Here is a 16,063-nt window from a genome sequence, read left to right as displayed (position 1 = left end):
GTACTATACAGTTCAGTGTAATCATCCAGCCAATGACTCTTTCACCAAGTCTGGTTTCCTCATATTGGCAGATATCCAAGAAGGAACGTTGCTGCTCTGGGACATGTTTCGCATTTCTCAGGAAGAACAAGATAATATAGTAATACTACTTCATTGACAAGCAATTTTAGTAACTTTACAAGTAATGTTCTTTTTTTATTTTCTTCTCTTCACTTTCTTAGAATTAAAAGCTAATGATACAGTATCAGAGTTCCAGAAAGATAATTTTTCAGTATTTCAAAGAAAGGGAGAAAAGTCAATAGCTGTTATTCCTAATACCTTGAAAAACAGTTCTTTGTTTCACTTATTCACATGCATACAATAATTAACAATATAAGAGCAAGTATCGACTAATTAAAGCTATGTATTATATTTTATTTTGATTATATATAATAAGAACTTAATACAAATATGAATAGTTATGGGATTTTTATTTTTTCTTTCCTTTAATGAATCTGACATTTCCTGTCAGCTACACTTTGCTATATATGACTAAAATTACTACTATTGAGATTAAAACTTTATTACTAAACTCCCCTCTGGAATAGATACTCAGCCCCTTGTTTTCTGCTTTCAGTGACTTACTTTGTTCAAACTAATTAAGCAACTTTCAGGCTTCTTTGAAAATGTATTTTTAGGGGTTCATTTCTGGAGGAAAAGTATTTTATAGAAAAAGTAGGGCAATCCAAAACAATATTAAATATCTGTATGTACACTTTGGTATCATCATTTATATGTAAGTTTCATATATTTTATTCATGAGACCTCTGGTTCCTTCTCCGTTACATGTTAATTCTACCTCACTTTGTTTGACAGCCAAGACAACCTGTTTTTGATTCAGGGTAATTTGTAAGTCACAGGGATATCTAAGAAATAAACTCTGGAAAAAATACAGTTTCCACTTTTACAGTTTTGTCAATGTCAGTTTAAATGGGCAAGACTTAAGAGGTGTTGACATCAATTTGCATTTTGCATACTTTGGGCAAGTTCTCCGCTGAAGATGAGCTAGAAATCGAAATGCTTATCATGTTATTGTATTCCACACCAGCATCTCATCAACAGAAAAAATGTCAAAAGTTTTGAGATACAGCAGTGCTAGACTGGTGAAGGCATTTCAAGTAAAATGAAGCTTTGCATAGGGCTTCCTGTAATTTCCTTCTAATAGACAATGTTGGGGAGTTAAAAAGAATAGGAATACACAGAGCAAAGAAGAATAAACTTGAAAGGTGATGTTCCTTTACACTTTGCCTCATATTTCTTTGTGTATCACCTCATCTTAAACTCCAATGAGCTAAAAGAAAACAAACAAACAAATAAACAAAATATCAAATTAAGGGGGGTGGGAAAGAACCCAAAACAGCAAGAAAAGGAACATTTTGGAAAACAAAGGACAAAAAGAACATTGGAAAAAATAAACTATGTTTAAAAGCTGACAGGTCTGAAAACCCTGGGGAAGAATTTTACTGTATTTCATTGTGAAGTAGATTGTGGATAAACCTTTCCTTCCATGGGAAAAAAGAAAAAAAAACCAAAAACATTTTCACTAATAAATAACTTGGATATGTATAATAAATATATGACAATACAAATATATGAACTGCTACTTTTGGGAGTTTTCACGTGATTCTGCAAAAGGTGTGCCATACAAAGCTTTGAATATTATAATTGTTACCCTTCACTGATTTCCTTCATGTCTTTCTTCTGCTCGTTTGCTTTTTACTTTTAAAACCATGTTTATTCCAAGCTATTCTTATCTCTTTGGATCTTTGCTTCTCATATGGTATATCACATGTCTTAGGCTTTCTCGTGCATGCATCTATGTGCCAGATGTTCTAGGGCACCTTTCCATTGTCTCTATTGATGTATTCTGTGCATTCATTTCAACAGACATCTGATGTCTGGGAGTGTATATTATATGCAAGAGTCATTAAACATATCTTCTTACTCACAGATTCAGAAGAACGTTTGGGTATTTGATGTACTAATTAAGAGATGGAAGCAATAAGTGCACTTAGAATTTCCCATCGGTAAGTTACACCATTTATTGAAACTTCACAAGAAATTATTTTCCTCATGCTCATTCAATATAGTTTGTACACTGTGTGCCTCACCTTGAGCTACAAGTTACAATAAAAGATGCCTATTGATATTGCTCAGTTTCACATGGTAATGTAACTACAGAACACTAACATATTCAATTGTCATGGGAATTTGGACAATTATTTTTTTATATATTTATATGGGAAATTTTGATCATAATTAATAGGTGAAATCCATACTGCAGCCTGTGGAGTAATCCATGCTGTAGTAGCTGGATACGCCCTGAAGGGAGCTGTAGCCCATGGAAAGCCCATGGTGGAGCAGGCAGGAACTGTGGCCCATGGAGAGGAGCCCACACAGAAGCAGGTTTTCTGACAGGACATGTGAACCTATGGGGGATCCACACTGGAACAGTCCATACCTGAAGGATTATGCCCTGTGGAAAGGACCTATGCTAGAGCAGTTCTTGAACTGCAGCCCGTGGGAAGGACCCACACTGGAGATGTTCATGAAGAATTATCTTCTGCGGAAGCAACCTCATGCTGGAGCAGGGAAGGAGCGTGAGGAGGAGGGAGTGACAGAGATTGTTATAAACAGACCAAAATCCCCATTCCCCATCCTCCTACACTGCTTAGGGAGAGGAGGTAGAGAAAGGAAAGAAGGAATAGGTGGAGGGAAGTTGTTTATTTTAATTTTTGTTGCTGTTTCTTACCTCCCTAGTCTATTTTTAGTGGGCAGAAAATTCAATGAATTTTCCCCAAGTGGTGTCTGTCTTTTCCTGTGATGGTAGTTGGTGAGTGATCTCCCTGTCTTTATCTTGACTCGCAAACTTTTCTGTCTTTATTTTCTCCTCCTGTCCTGTTGAGGACAGGCTGTGACAGAGTGGCAAGACAGGGGGTTTAGCAGCCAGCCAAGGTCAAACCCACCACGGGGCATTACACCTTTCACAACAATTCTTCTGTCCTTATTCTTTAAGAAACTTCTTCATTTTTCAAGGGGAAAAACTTTCTTTATATACTGAAGATCACATGCTCGATTTCAGGCTTGGTTTTCAACATTGATAGTGGCACAAAATATTCAGACTATCCTTGCACAAAATAAGACCAATTACACATCCTATTTGTGAGTAATTCTGTAGTTTTAATTTTACAGCCTTGTAAGTTATTACTGGCACAAGAAGAAATTTGCTAAAGAGCTTCAGTAATGGAAGCATTGCATTGTCAGTACATTGCTACCTATTGTGGTATGAGTGCAGTAGGGTTGCTGGAAAAAATAGTGTATGTCAGGTTAGCAGCACACACTGAAATTAGGCAAAAAATACTTTACTTTTTTGGTCATGGGGATACAGGAGAAACCACTAAGCCTAAATGAGTGATATTCTGTTTCAGTCCACTGCTGAAATATCATGGAACTGTCTCCTACTCCAGCTTACCTCTAACTCCATGAAGCAGCACCTGTTGTGTTCTGCTACAGAGGAACATAACACTAATAATCAAAGTGACCAGTGAGAAACTGTTTGCGTCTTATTTAATCAAGTTTAAAAGGAAAATGTATTGAAATGACATGTATTCCTTAGAGAAGTAGTTATCCCCCAACTTGTGTGTGGATTAAATTGAGCTACTCCAGAAAATAAGCAAACAAAATCCTTATCTGAAGTGGATTGCAGTTTCTAAAAGTAACATTCATTTTGCTATAATTTAAGTCCAGGGAACTGACAAATTAAAGATCATTTTTACAGTCATTTTATACCTACATGTGACATTTTCCCTGTCAGATTGAAATTTCAATAGCAACTTCAGTCTTCTAACAGATAAGGAAACACAGTGTGTATATTCATTCAGTCTCTTCTACTATGTAAAATATTTCCTTAGTTATGCTCCCATGCTTCCTCTCTAGTCCCAAATGCATATTGCATTGTTTCCTTAAGATATGCATATATAATAATTATGAACACAAATTCTTAATTGTGTAGAGGTAGACTTAAAATTATGTTTATGTTTTGTGGGGTTTTGGTTGGTTTTTGATTGGTTTGTTTTTTTGTTTTTCTATTGGAGATGGGTATGGTTTACAGTATTGGAGAAAGCTGCAAATTTAAAAGGTAACCCATTTTCCTTTATATATGTAACTAACAGTATAAGCCTAAGATAAATCTTTTTTTTTAAAAAAAGAAAACTTAGCATCCCTCAGCAAGTTATATAAAAATTGTAAATCTGGACTGGTTTCTTATATCTTATGTAAAAGTAATTAAAAATAGGTTTTTGATATAACCTTTATCAGAACCTTGGCTACTGTAGGTTTAAAATTACAGTGTCAATTTAAAAAATACCTTTCATTGTCCTCTGTAATCTTATTTGGAAGGAAATTGTTGGTGGAACTTGAAGAACAGTAAAAGAAACATAATAGCTGTTAAATATTTACTTACTACAAAGCAATATTTAGTTACCAATTCATACAACATTTAATTAAGTTAATAACATTAATTCTTTTTGTAAGTAGCAATAGAAGGAAAATTTATTCTGGTATACACAATAGTCCCCTGAATAAAACTTTGTATTATGTGTTTAGAATAACAGCTTCATTACTGCTTAATCAAATTACCTCAAGCGAGTTTCAGTTGTTTATGATAATCAGGTATTTCTCACATTTGTAAAAAGAGGCTTTTAGAAATCTGAGGGCGACTGTGTTGGTATCAGTGTAAGAAATACTCAAAATAAAAGTCAGATTACTTTGAGGCAGCAGGGCTAGCATAGAAAGTTATGTGAAATAGCGAAGAGGAAGCATATAAGTGAAAAGGCAAATTCACACCCACCTTTCAAAACCCAAAGTGAATGCCTTGACTACTGGAAAGGCTCTTCTGAAGTGAGACCTTGCCACTGAGCAAGAAAGATCTTTCCCTTAATAAAGGAAAAGACTTAACTTCTGGACTACATTCCTAGGACAGTCTATACATTAAATTGAGTGACAGCTTAATGTAAAAGTGATAAACAATCTTAAGAACACAGAAAGTAGGCATTTTTCCTTTAGATCAGTAGCCCGTCATCAAACTGCAAAATGAAGCTGGTTGGTAATTACAATAGTGTCCATTCTCTGGGCTGGAAAGCAAAGAACTCACTCAACGCTGGTGGTAGCTGTAATGTGAAACTCTTCGCTCCGTCAAGGGCAGAATGGTCCTGTCTATACAAGCCATTGGTGAAAGCCTCTGGACACATGCAAATCTCTTAGCTTGCCTGGTCTTCTGCTGGGAGAGTACGTGATACAGGCCAAAACCTGTGGTTGAAATCATCATACAAATAAGTGGTATGAATAATGGCAGGACAGTGCTAAAGATCTGTTTATTTTCTCTCTTTTTCTCTTTCTGTCCGTACTTGTTTTATTTTCAAGACTACCCTATTTGAAGGCAGCCTGTAATTACAATTTAAAGTCCCTTTTTGAAGAATAAGATGTAAATGAAAGGGTTTTTTTATCTGAGAAGTACACTTGTAACTGAATAGTTGATTAGTATTTATCAGAAAATACTAAACCTCCAGTGATTTTGAGAGAAATGATGTAGCTTGCACTACTTTTTCTTAATGAATGATCAGTAGTCTCAAGAATATTCTGGAATGTTAGACCTGGCTTGATATATGTCCCTGACACTGAGCGTCTTGAGCTCATAATCTCATAGGAAGACTGCAAAGAATCCCAGCAAAGTCAAAGTCTCTGAAGTTCTCGGTTAGCAATGTAGTTTATCTGAACCAGATTACTGAGGCATACAAAATATTGTCAGTACTTACTGTTACAGGTTACATTATTGCAAGTAGGAATATATAAGATTACTGATGTAATTTACAGGTAATTAATCAGATTATGTAATAGCAATACGAACTTGAATTTTCATAAATTCATTACATCAAAATTACAGAACCATACAATTATCATTGTGCAAATTTCTCTAATGCACATATACCATTAAAACCATTGTCACAGTATAACAGGCATAAAAGTCTGTACAAGCTATTTAAAAAAATGAGGTTCATGTTAAAAAAAGTTAAACCAATTATTCATTCCATAATTTTTCCCTATTTTAACCACAGAAATTTCAGTCCAGTGTTATAAAATGTATTACCATAATTATGGATATTATTTTTGTTTTGTTGCTCAGTTTTGTCTCTATACTTCTAAAGCAAAAAAAAAAAACCTGAAAACATTAAGATTTATTTAGATACACTTAGTCACATAAGTCGTCTTGCTTTCTTAAGAAAAATACACCAAGCTTAGAGATACTATATGCATTATTATGGCAATATGCCAAATTAAATCACAAAGCTATTAAAGAATTAAAAAGCATAACAACTAAGAGGTCCATTTGGGGGAAAAATTGAATTCACAGGGGTTTTGTTTGCCTGTTTATTTTACAGTATGATGCTCTCTATTGATTATTTCAGAAATGGGCAAGTCAGAGAAATCTGACATGACGAAGCAAGTAACATTCAGCATTTTCACATATCTGTTCTTGCCTTCATTGCATTGTGACCAACTGGATATTCACCAAGACCACCCAACAAACAGATCAGATGATAAAAGCTATAGCATATACAGTGGAAAACAGAATGACACTTATTCGGTCTCAATGTCAAATCATCCTGTGTCACACTACGTTGAGATATTTTTTAACAAGATTTAGCTGATTGATAAAAAAGCTTAGTTAATAGAACAAAACAGGCTAAAACACATGGATGAGTCAAGGTATATGATTGTTATGTACTATATCTTACAGGTACTTATGCCACAGAAATGTTGCCAAATTACTCTGTCCTGAGACACTCTTAATAAGAATCATAGAATTCTAGAATGCTTTGGGTTGAAAGGGACCTAATAGAAAGTTCACCTAGTTCAACCACTCCTGTGAAGACTAACGATATCTTCAGCTAGATTAGACTGCTCAGTTCCCCATCCAACATCATCTGGAATGTGTTCAGGGATGGGGCATCTACTGCTGCTCTGGGAAACCTGTTCCAGTGTATCACCACCCTCATCCTAGAAAATTTCTTCCTTATATCTGTTTAAATCCACTCTCTTTTAGTTTAAAATCATTACCCCTTGCCTTATCGCAACAGGCCCTGCTAGAAGGTTGTCCCCACCTTTCTTGTAAGCCCCCTTTAAGTACTGAAAGGCCACAATAAGGTCTATCTGGACCCTCTTCCAGGCTGCGCTGCTGTTCAGTGAGACGTGGACAGGCTGGAGAGTTGGGCAGAGACTAATGTAATGAAGTTCAGTGAAGGCCCTGCACCCAGGGAGGAATAACCTCGTGCACCAGGACAGGCTGGGGTTGACCTGCTGGAATGCAGCTCTGCAGACAAGGACCTGGAAGTTCTGGTGAACAGCAAGTTGCCCATGAGCCAGCAGTGTGACCTGGTGGCCCAGGAGGCCGGTGGGATCCCGGGGTGCAGCAGGAGGAGCGTGGCCAGCAGGTCGAGGGAGGTGATTCTTTCCCTCTTCTTTGCCCTGGTGAGGCCGCATCTGGAGTGCTGTGTCCAGTTCTGGGCTCCCCAGTTCAAGAGAGTCAGGGAACTGCTGGAGAAGGTCCAGCAGAGGGCTACAAAGGTGACTAGGGCACTGGAGCATCTCCCTTATGAGGAAAGGCTGAGAGAGCTGTGCAAGTTTAGCCTGGAGAAGGGAAGACAGAGGGGATTTTATCAGTGTCTACAAATATGTTAAGGGTGAGTGTCAAAAGGATGGGGCCAGGCTCCTAAGTTTTTTTCATTATTTATATTCACTGTCAGCATCACAGATAGCTTTTCACTCTGTGTTCATGCTTTACCTAGTGAACTATGTTAATACTGCACCATGTAGTCCAGTTTTATTTCATGCAGTTACTGCTTTCAATTTGGATTCGTAAAAATGTACTGTTCACTTAAACACCATTCAACCAGAGCCTATAAAGAAAATTGTTGAGAAGCCAACTGGAAAATATGCTATTCACTGAAGTTTTAAATGTTTGGATTTTTTTTTCTCTGAATGAGAGCCATTAAAATGAAAGAGTTTATCTAGGGCATTACTTACTCCCATTTTAGTCCATGCTTTTTGGCAGGCATCGGAAAGATAACAGCTGAACAAATACTTACAAGTTTAATGGGTAAAACTTCTTAGTGAAAAGGTCTCATTATGTCTAATCAAATTAATGTGAGGTGCAGCAGCATATCAGTTATAACAATTACAATATGAGCCTAGAAGATGTTAAGGCACTCTTTGCTGCTATTATTTCATTGTATAGAGTTATCAAAGAAATCAGTACAGAGTTAAAATGGTGACACATCTGCCTTTTTTGCAGTGCCTTTCAAATTTATCCTAAACAATTTTGCAACACTGTGGTGGTGTGCTCTGCCATCCTCTCCTAAAAATGAACAATTCTGTTCAGCTCAAAGTGGATTTAGGAGTTTGACCTGAGCAGCTCGCCTATCGCACAAAGCATGTAACAGATGTGGTCTAAACAAGCTGAGTGAACTTGGGCTGAGGCACGGGCCTCACAGGCTGGTGTTGCTTAAGTGAAGGCCAGGAGGACCCCTGCACGGCTGTCGCTGTAAACGTGTACCATAAATCTGTCTGCACTGAATCCTCCCTGCGCCATGCTAACTCATTGAGCCCAACTGACCTTCCAGAACTGATACCTTGTTCAGGGCCAGTCAGCACACAATAATAGACTTAGTCCCACCTTGCCATGAACATAAAATCTGTCATTTTAGAATCCTTTTATTCTTTCTTTGAGGAGAGAATTCTAACTAGGACGGGTCAATGAGCCTGGACCTCTCTCCTCCCAAAGCAGGGATGCCTCTTTGGTGTGACTTGCAGCTCTGACTATGTTGGATGTTACCTGGGACAATTCTACTAACAGAAGTGCTGTATTCTTTACTTAGGCTTGATGTTTGCAGTGAGTGTATTTATCAATGGCAATTCTGGATTTGTTACATCTGTTGCCTTAATAAGTCACGTATTTTTTCAGCTTTGCAAAACTCTTTCAGTGAAAGTCCTTAAGTGGGGCTCTGACAAGCAAGCTGGTGAGTGGCTGTACATATAATCCTTTACACCTGAAATTTTTGACCAAATCTAAGACTAGCACTGAATCTAGCCACACCTAGACTCCGCTCTGAGAAGGAGTTCAGAAAGGAAGGAGATCCTTTCTGAACCTCTTAACTCAATGGGAGGGCAGTCTCCCCCTAGCCCCCAGCCATAAGGACTGCAGATTTTGTTTTCTGCCATCTCCTTGCCACAAAGGACAAAAGTTTAAAAGAATAAAGTTAACTTTAGCAGTCTTTTTGACCATTTGTCACAGGCGTAAGATGCACTGAAGTGGCAGAGAAACTTGTCACATATAGTTAAAGGAAGAATGTCAATGAAGTCCTTCTAGGAGAATGACTTTACATGTGTTATCCATCAAGTGTGACTGTTAGGATATAACATCTGAAATTCCTGTTTTATTCTCATGAACACGAGGAGATTAGTTAGCTGTGGGTTTAACAGTTGGGACTGTAGTGCATCGCTACTGGGAATGCATCAGTAAGGTGTGAGATCTGGAACATGAAATGTGGTCACAGCTATGCATCCTTCTTCCTCTCCCGTGTAGGCTGAGGATGTATTGATCCATGAAGTTGTTTATGTTTCCTGCTATCATTAAGACACTCTTGGCACACAGGTCTACATGCATGAAACATTTTCTTAGCATATCTTTAAATGCTTCCACTCAAATAAATTCTGATTATCTTTTAATTTATATAATATCTGTAAATAAATAAAATATTTTTCTTAGTTCTTTAAGAGTTGCATTGATAATTCTTTTTATACCTTGAAGTTTATTCACAAGAAACAACTTCAAAATAAACACATCTACGCTGTGCTGTTTTCAGTTTAAATGACATCCTGTCACGTAAGGTTTTTAAGTTGTTTTGATGCTTAAAAAGCAGTGTGGCAAATATTGCGCAGAAATATTTACTGTTATTTACCTGTTAGGCTTTAAGTGTTGTGGAATTTTTCTTATATGCTGCAATATCTGCAGAAGACCATTATATTTCTGGAAGTTCGTATCAAAAGAGAAATTTAAAGCATGGACTTATTTCAGATTGCTATCTGTTCACATCTGATACTATGAGTCTGACAGCTATAAATACAAATAGTAACACTATAAATAGGATATTAATATACATTCTTTTCAAGACCAAAATATTAAATTTTAAATTTTAAATAAAAAATAATATGTTAATATAAGACAGTATACTTATACACTTTTAATAAGAAATTATGTTGTATATTGCAAACATATATTATATATTATTGCAGTTTAATAATATTAGAAATTTAAAATATATAAATAAATGTTTAAAATACCATCTTAACATGCTGATTATATTTTATTTGTTATGATTAGTATAGCATATATTTATTATATGCTATCCATTATAATTATAGCACTAATGCATTATAATACTTACACAATTATATAATATATTGCAATGTAATTAAAATATTAATCTATGCAATATAATAATGTAATAGTAAAATCTGATTTGTTAATTCTTGACAGACAATCAAGGATGCTTCCTATTCCATCTACATATGCTTAAAAGCAACTGAGGCTAATCCATACACTGCTGTAAAAGGTTTTAGTTATACTACATGCATAAAGACTGCATTTTTTATTATTGTCATTTTAATCTCTGGTACAAGCCTTTGTCATTTATAAGCCTGGAACTCTTGTTATTAATCTTCCATTGCCTTTAAACTATGCTTGTTTCATATTTTCTCATTCATGTTAACATTTCAGTGACTTCCATAAAATAGCAGTGAATTGCCCCGCAGTCCCCAGAGAACATGGAAACTTAGGGCATTAGCAAAGAATATTATGGATTTTTAAGACATGGCTGCTACAACCAGTGTCTTTAGACGTGTAAAATTCTATATAACTGGAGTCATAGAGGGACACAGGTAGCTGCCTGTGCCATCCCTCAGATAAAGGGACAAGACAACTCCCAGAACCATATAAATCTCACAGACAGGCAAGCAAATGGACAGATTTGCTGAGCTTTGCAGCCTTAGATCAGCAATGTTACCAAGAAATGGAAGAACGACAAATGGTTCAAAAATAGTCTGTGGAGCCTTTCTGTACAAATCTGGGTTTTTACACTTGCAGAATGGCTTAAATCATGCTACATAAATAATTAAAAGTACATAAATAAACAAGCAAAACATGTGAGGAGAGAGGCAAACTAATCCAAAATTGCTTACAATTATGAACAGTCTATGTCACCCCATGATATTGCAACTTTAAGGCACCTGGGTTAAGTGGACATCTTTCCCTCAGGGATGGTTTACTTTGTTTATTCAAGACTGACAAAAAAAAGTCATTCTTTAAGGGGGAAAAATTATGAAAAGAACAGAAAACTGGCAAATGGGCAGGTGTGGGCAAAAGCCACTAGCTTTACCAGCCTCCCACCAACATACCAGCTTTAGGATAACGGTCGTCTTACACTATGGTATGGTTTGTTGCTAGGTTTTGAGAAAGTTAGAAAGTACACCTTTGCTTTCTTGGCGGTAATATGCATAGAGTGCATCAAAACACTCCAGAACCATCAATTACAACAGACTTTTGAGGCTGTTCTAGTAAAAGAGCAGCTCCAGCTTTAGGAATCCTGCTTCCACATGAAAACCCCCACAGCCAGATGAGAAAATAATGGTCATATAAAAAAACACCTTGACTGTTCAAAATGGGTTTATTACTTTTAGCAGCTGTACTTACTGCCAGCTGGCTTTATAAAAAGGGGTGCATCATCTGTCCTCTAGACAGGATAAATCTCATAAACCATAGTCAGCAGGAATAGGCTTATATTATTTGCCCTGGCAATTTTGCCAGTAGCATATTTCTGTACATAATGAATTACAGCTAAATTTATCCAGTTGGTTAATCCTGTCATGGACATATATGGCATAAATATTGTGGGATGATGGTCTGAGTTGCTTTCTGGAGTTTATTCATGGAGTAGGCAGAGCATAATCCTCTGTCATTGCTCCTGTTCCCTTTTGGACATAAAGTTGCAAGAGTGGTGACTAGGAAGTATTCTCTGTCCATCTTCCCTTTAAAAGTGACAGAAGAATTTCTCTAGGAAGTCCCCTCACATGTATTTTATGAGAGATTACAGGAGTTGCAAGGGAGCCTATGACCTTAGAAGAAAGTATCTTAATTTGTCTATTTGATGTCTTCATCATTCTAAGTACAGGTCAAAATGGCTCAATTCTCACAAGATGAGCAATTTTGGAAATTCTTCACCAGTGCTTCATTCTTCTATAAGGCATTTATTCATTTGGGTTGCTAGCCTCCCCTGATCTTTCTAGTCTTTCTCTACCTGCAAGTTAAATATTGCTAATTAACACATGAGATTTTGATTTATGCTAGCAGAATACCAAGTCACAGTAGACAGACTTTGCAGTAATCATCCTAGCCTAGAGCAGACAGGAGTCTACCAAAGTCATCAATGCCAAGGCTTCTTGCATACCAACACTGTTCCATTCACAGGAACAAAGACACCTAAAATTAACACTTGTGTTATAGTAAAATAAGAATTAGAATTATTATCCTGAGAGCAGAACTGAAGTTACGTATTAAGAAAATGAATAATTATAGGTAATACAGAAAAAGGCATAGTGAGAATGACATTGTACAAGTCACTCATGACATTGTCTAAAATACAGCAGATATTTCTGGTAGTTCACTCCCAAGAAAAATTAATTTGTGCTAGAATAAATGCATGCAAGGGTTACTAGAATAATGAAAGGCTGATAGATCTTTGACTGCTTATGAGACATAACTGCAATCTATACTACAAATGATGGAGGAGAGCTATCCAAACGGAGAACAATCTTGACACAAGCAAAAATTGATATAAACTGCCCATGAATACATTGAGACTGGAAAGGACACTTCCTATCCATCATATAGTGATATTCTGTAGCAGCTTTACCCTCAGTGAAGTATGAGCACAAAAAAGTGTAGCTACAGTCAAGTAAACATTTGATATACCATGACAAAAATTACATACTGTGATTGTATTCAAGAACATGGAACTGACTCAGTGATCCAGAAGGGTTATTAATATGCTATTTCTATATTCCAGTTTTAAAGTTTACCTGAGGTTCCTGAAGCACAGAAGAAGCATTTTCATGAAGACTGCAAAAACAGGAGAAAAAGGAGAATGATCAGTTCTATTGAGAGCAAAAGTGAGTGTCTATAAAAACACATGGCCAAAGTATTTCTAAAAATAGCCTCTCTCAAGCACCTGACTGAAAATGGAACTCTGACAATCTTCAGTGTACCAGGAACATATGTAAACTAAAAAAATTGTCCAGCTAGATGGACTGGAAGCTGTGTTTGTATTTCCATATGTATTTGCATTTGTATTTGTATATATGCATGTATGTATATATATATGTATATGCATATGTATACAATTGCAAGCAATACAATATGCTTTATATATCTTCATCAGAGAAGTAGTTATCCATGATAAACTGTTGAAATTTTGATTAGCTGTAGTATGCTGACCTTTGTTTTATATTAATACTCAAATAGGTTGATGCAGTGAGAAATTAATTTTCTTAAACAAAGCTATTGTGTAAATAATTGATATAATAATGATACCCTTCATGGAGTCCAAACTTAAGAAAGGGCTTTTGAAGGAAGCAGTTCAATATGGATAGAAATGTAAGTACATGTGTGCATATATACATATACCATCAGTTTGCATCTTTGTAGAGTAAAATTCCATACTTCAGAAAAAATAGAGGCTAGCTATACAAATATTCCTTTCCATAGGTGTTTCTGGCAGTGTGCTCCCCACTGGCCATTTATAAATAGTGGACAGCCCAGAGCCTGTTGAGTTCTGCATGGCATCAGGTTGCATGCCAGGACCTCTCCTTGAGCAGGGATGCCTCTCCAGGTTACTCCTCAAAGCTGAGAGTTTTCTTCCTGCAACAGATTCTTGGTAAGTGATTAATAGCATGCTAAACTTTGAAATATTAGCTAAGCAATAAAAAGGATTGATTTTGCACATATAACCCTTTAGACATAAACCATTGACTAAGTCTGGGAATAGGATTGGATCCAGCCGCACCTAGGCTCCTCTCTGAGTAGGAATGTAGAAAGCAAGGCAGTCCTTTCCTGAGCCTCATGGCTCAAGGAGAGGATCTCCCTGACAGTTTTGTTTGAACCTGTCCTCTGTGCGGTAGTAATCAAGTGTACTTTGCCATTGAACTTTGTTAATTCACTGTTTTATTTCAATGAATATTTTGTTGCTTCTCTTTTACGAGGGTATCCACAATGGTTACACGTTATTACTGCTGCTAAATACTTGTTAAAAAATATATTTATATTTAATGTTGTTGCATCTTTCTGCAGTATATTGATTGATTCCACTGATGATATTGTATTTGGACTGTTATGAAAGATACTGTATTTGAGGAATTTGTGATCTCAGGCAAGCCATGTCAGGCCTAATAACCCCTATGCCAGCATGAGTGACCACTGTATAACCTTACCAATGTAACAATGCCAGAGAACATGCTGGGATGCCCAGAACATGCTGCTCCTGGATGTAGCTCCCAGATACATGCAGCTGGATATACTCTGGTGAACAAAAAGAGACAACATTCCTATGTGTCAAGACAAGAAATATAGTTTTGTTTATTACACTAAATAGCGGATACCATGGTAATAAAGGAAGACTGAACCTCTCCATGGCTGGGAATTCTGCATAGTGTGCTTTGTCTGTCCACTGGGCATTTGTCCAAAGCTGAAGTTCCCAACATCTGAAGGGATATAATATTCACTCACAATCTATATTTCACTTTCTATTTCTTACTATTAACAAATTTTACTATGCTGTTGTGCCTTTTTTATTGAGACCTGGAAATAAATCTGTACCCTTTCCAGTGCAGAACAGAGATCCTTTTTTTTTGTAGAAATTTATCCTACATTCATATAAACTGTTTTTCGTTGATACATTTGTATTTTTATTTCTTGCATATGATGTGGAATCAGAGTCCTTTTTCTGTAATAAGTAAGTTGCTAAGACTCTACTTTATACATGTTCACTACTGTAATTGGAAACGTCACAGGAAATGAAGCATGAACTACAGAACAAAAATGTATTGTTAAGGAAATGATGCAAAGTTCCATGCAGGCTAGGTAGACCAAATCATAGTTGGTTTGTTTCTTTGGTTTTTCTTTCAGATGCTTTTCCTTCTTTTTTAAAAATAATTGCTTATTCTATACCTGTGCTTCTGTAGCCTTACATTTGTCCTTTCTTCCAATTAAACTTCCTCAGTTCCTGTCTTTTATTAGCTCAGAAGGTTTTCTTTCTTACTCCTAGTCTATTACACCAGATAAAATCAACATCAATTACATGTTCACCAACTGATGAGCATGCATGCATCCGATAGCTGTATTTTACCATAAGGAGTCTGAGATTTCTCACTTTGCTATTTAAACAGTAATTTTCTCTTTTGCAACGTCAATGGAAAATGCTATTCTGATGGCCAAGTTTTGCATACATGCACCACCTTTCCCCCTGTTTATTACAAGTATACATACAGTTATTCAAAATACAAGAAGATTAAAATCCAGTTCTTTTTTATTTCCTTCTTTTTACAGAAGTCTCATAAACAGGATTAATAACTTGTGTGTGTCTTTTACTTTATTGTAAAGACTGGTCTAGAAAGTTTCCTCCCCCCCAAAAAAAATCAAAGATGTGCCTTTGTGTCAAAGATGGACAACAGCATCCCAGCTCCATTTTGAAGAGCATTACCAGCAGATTGAGGGAGGTTGTCCTTTCCCTCTCCTCAGTCCTTGTGAGGCCACATCTGGAGTGTGGTGTCTGGAGTGTCCTGGTCTGAGTTCCCCAGTATAAAAGAGACATGGATATAAAAAAGGAGGTCCAGCAAAAGGACATGAAGATAATTAAGT

The 16,063-nt window shown here is 36.4% G+C and overlaps 1 long non-coding RNA gene across 1 annotated transcript; it reads left to right on the top strand.

Moving 5' to 3' along the window:
• The first annotated feature begins 1,988 nt into the window (after window positions 1–1,988).
• LOC119143878 lies at window positions 1,989–15,829 on the top strand. Its single transcript, XR_005102859.1, has 4 exons — window positions 1,989–2,066; window positions 13,218–13,320; window positions 13,916–14,084; window positions 15,752–15,829. It is a non-coding gene; the product is annotated as an uncharacterized LOC119143878 (long non-coding RNA).
• Window positions 15,830–16,063: the final 234 nt, after the last annotated feature.

The sequence above is a fragment of the Falco rusticolus genome, chromosome 2 (assembly GCF_015220075.1).
Source record: "Falco rusticolus isolate bFalRus1 chromosome 2, bFalRus1.pri, whole genome shotgun sequence".
NCBI classification, from domain to species: Eukaryota; Metazoa; Chordata; class Aves; order Falconiformes; family Falconidae; genus Falco; species Falco rusticolus.
Note: the sequence above shows the minus strand (reverse complement) of the source record. Positions and strands in the feature narration are given on the sequence as shown.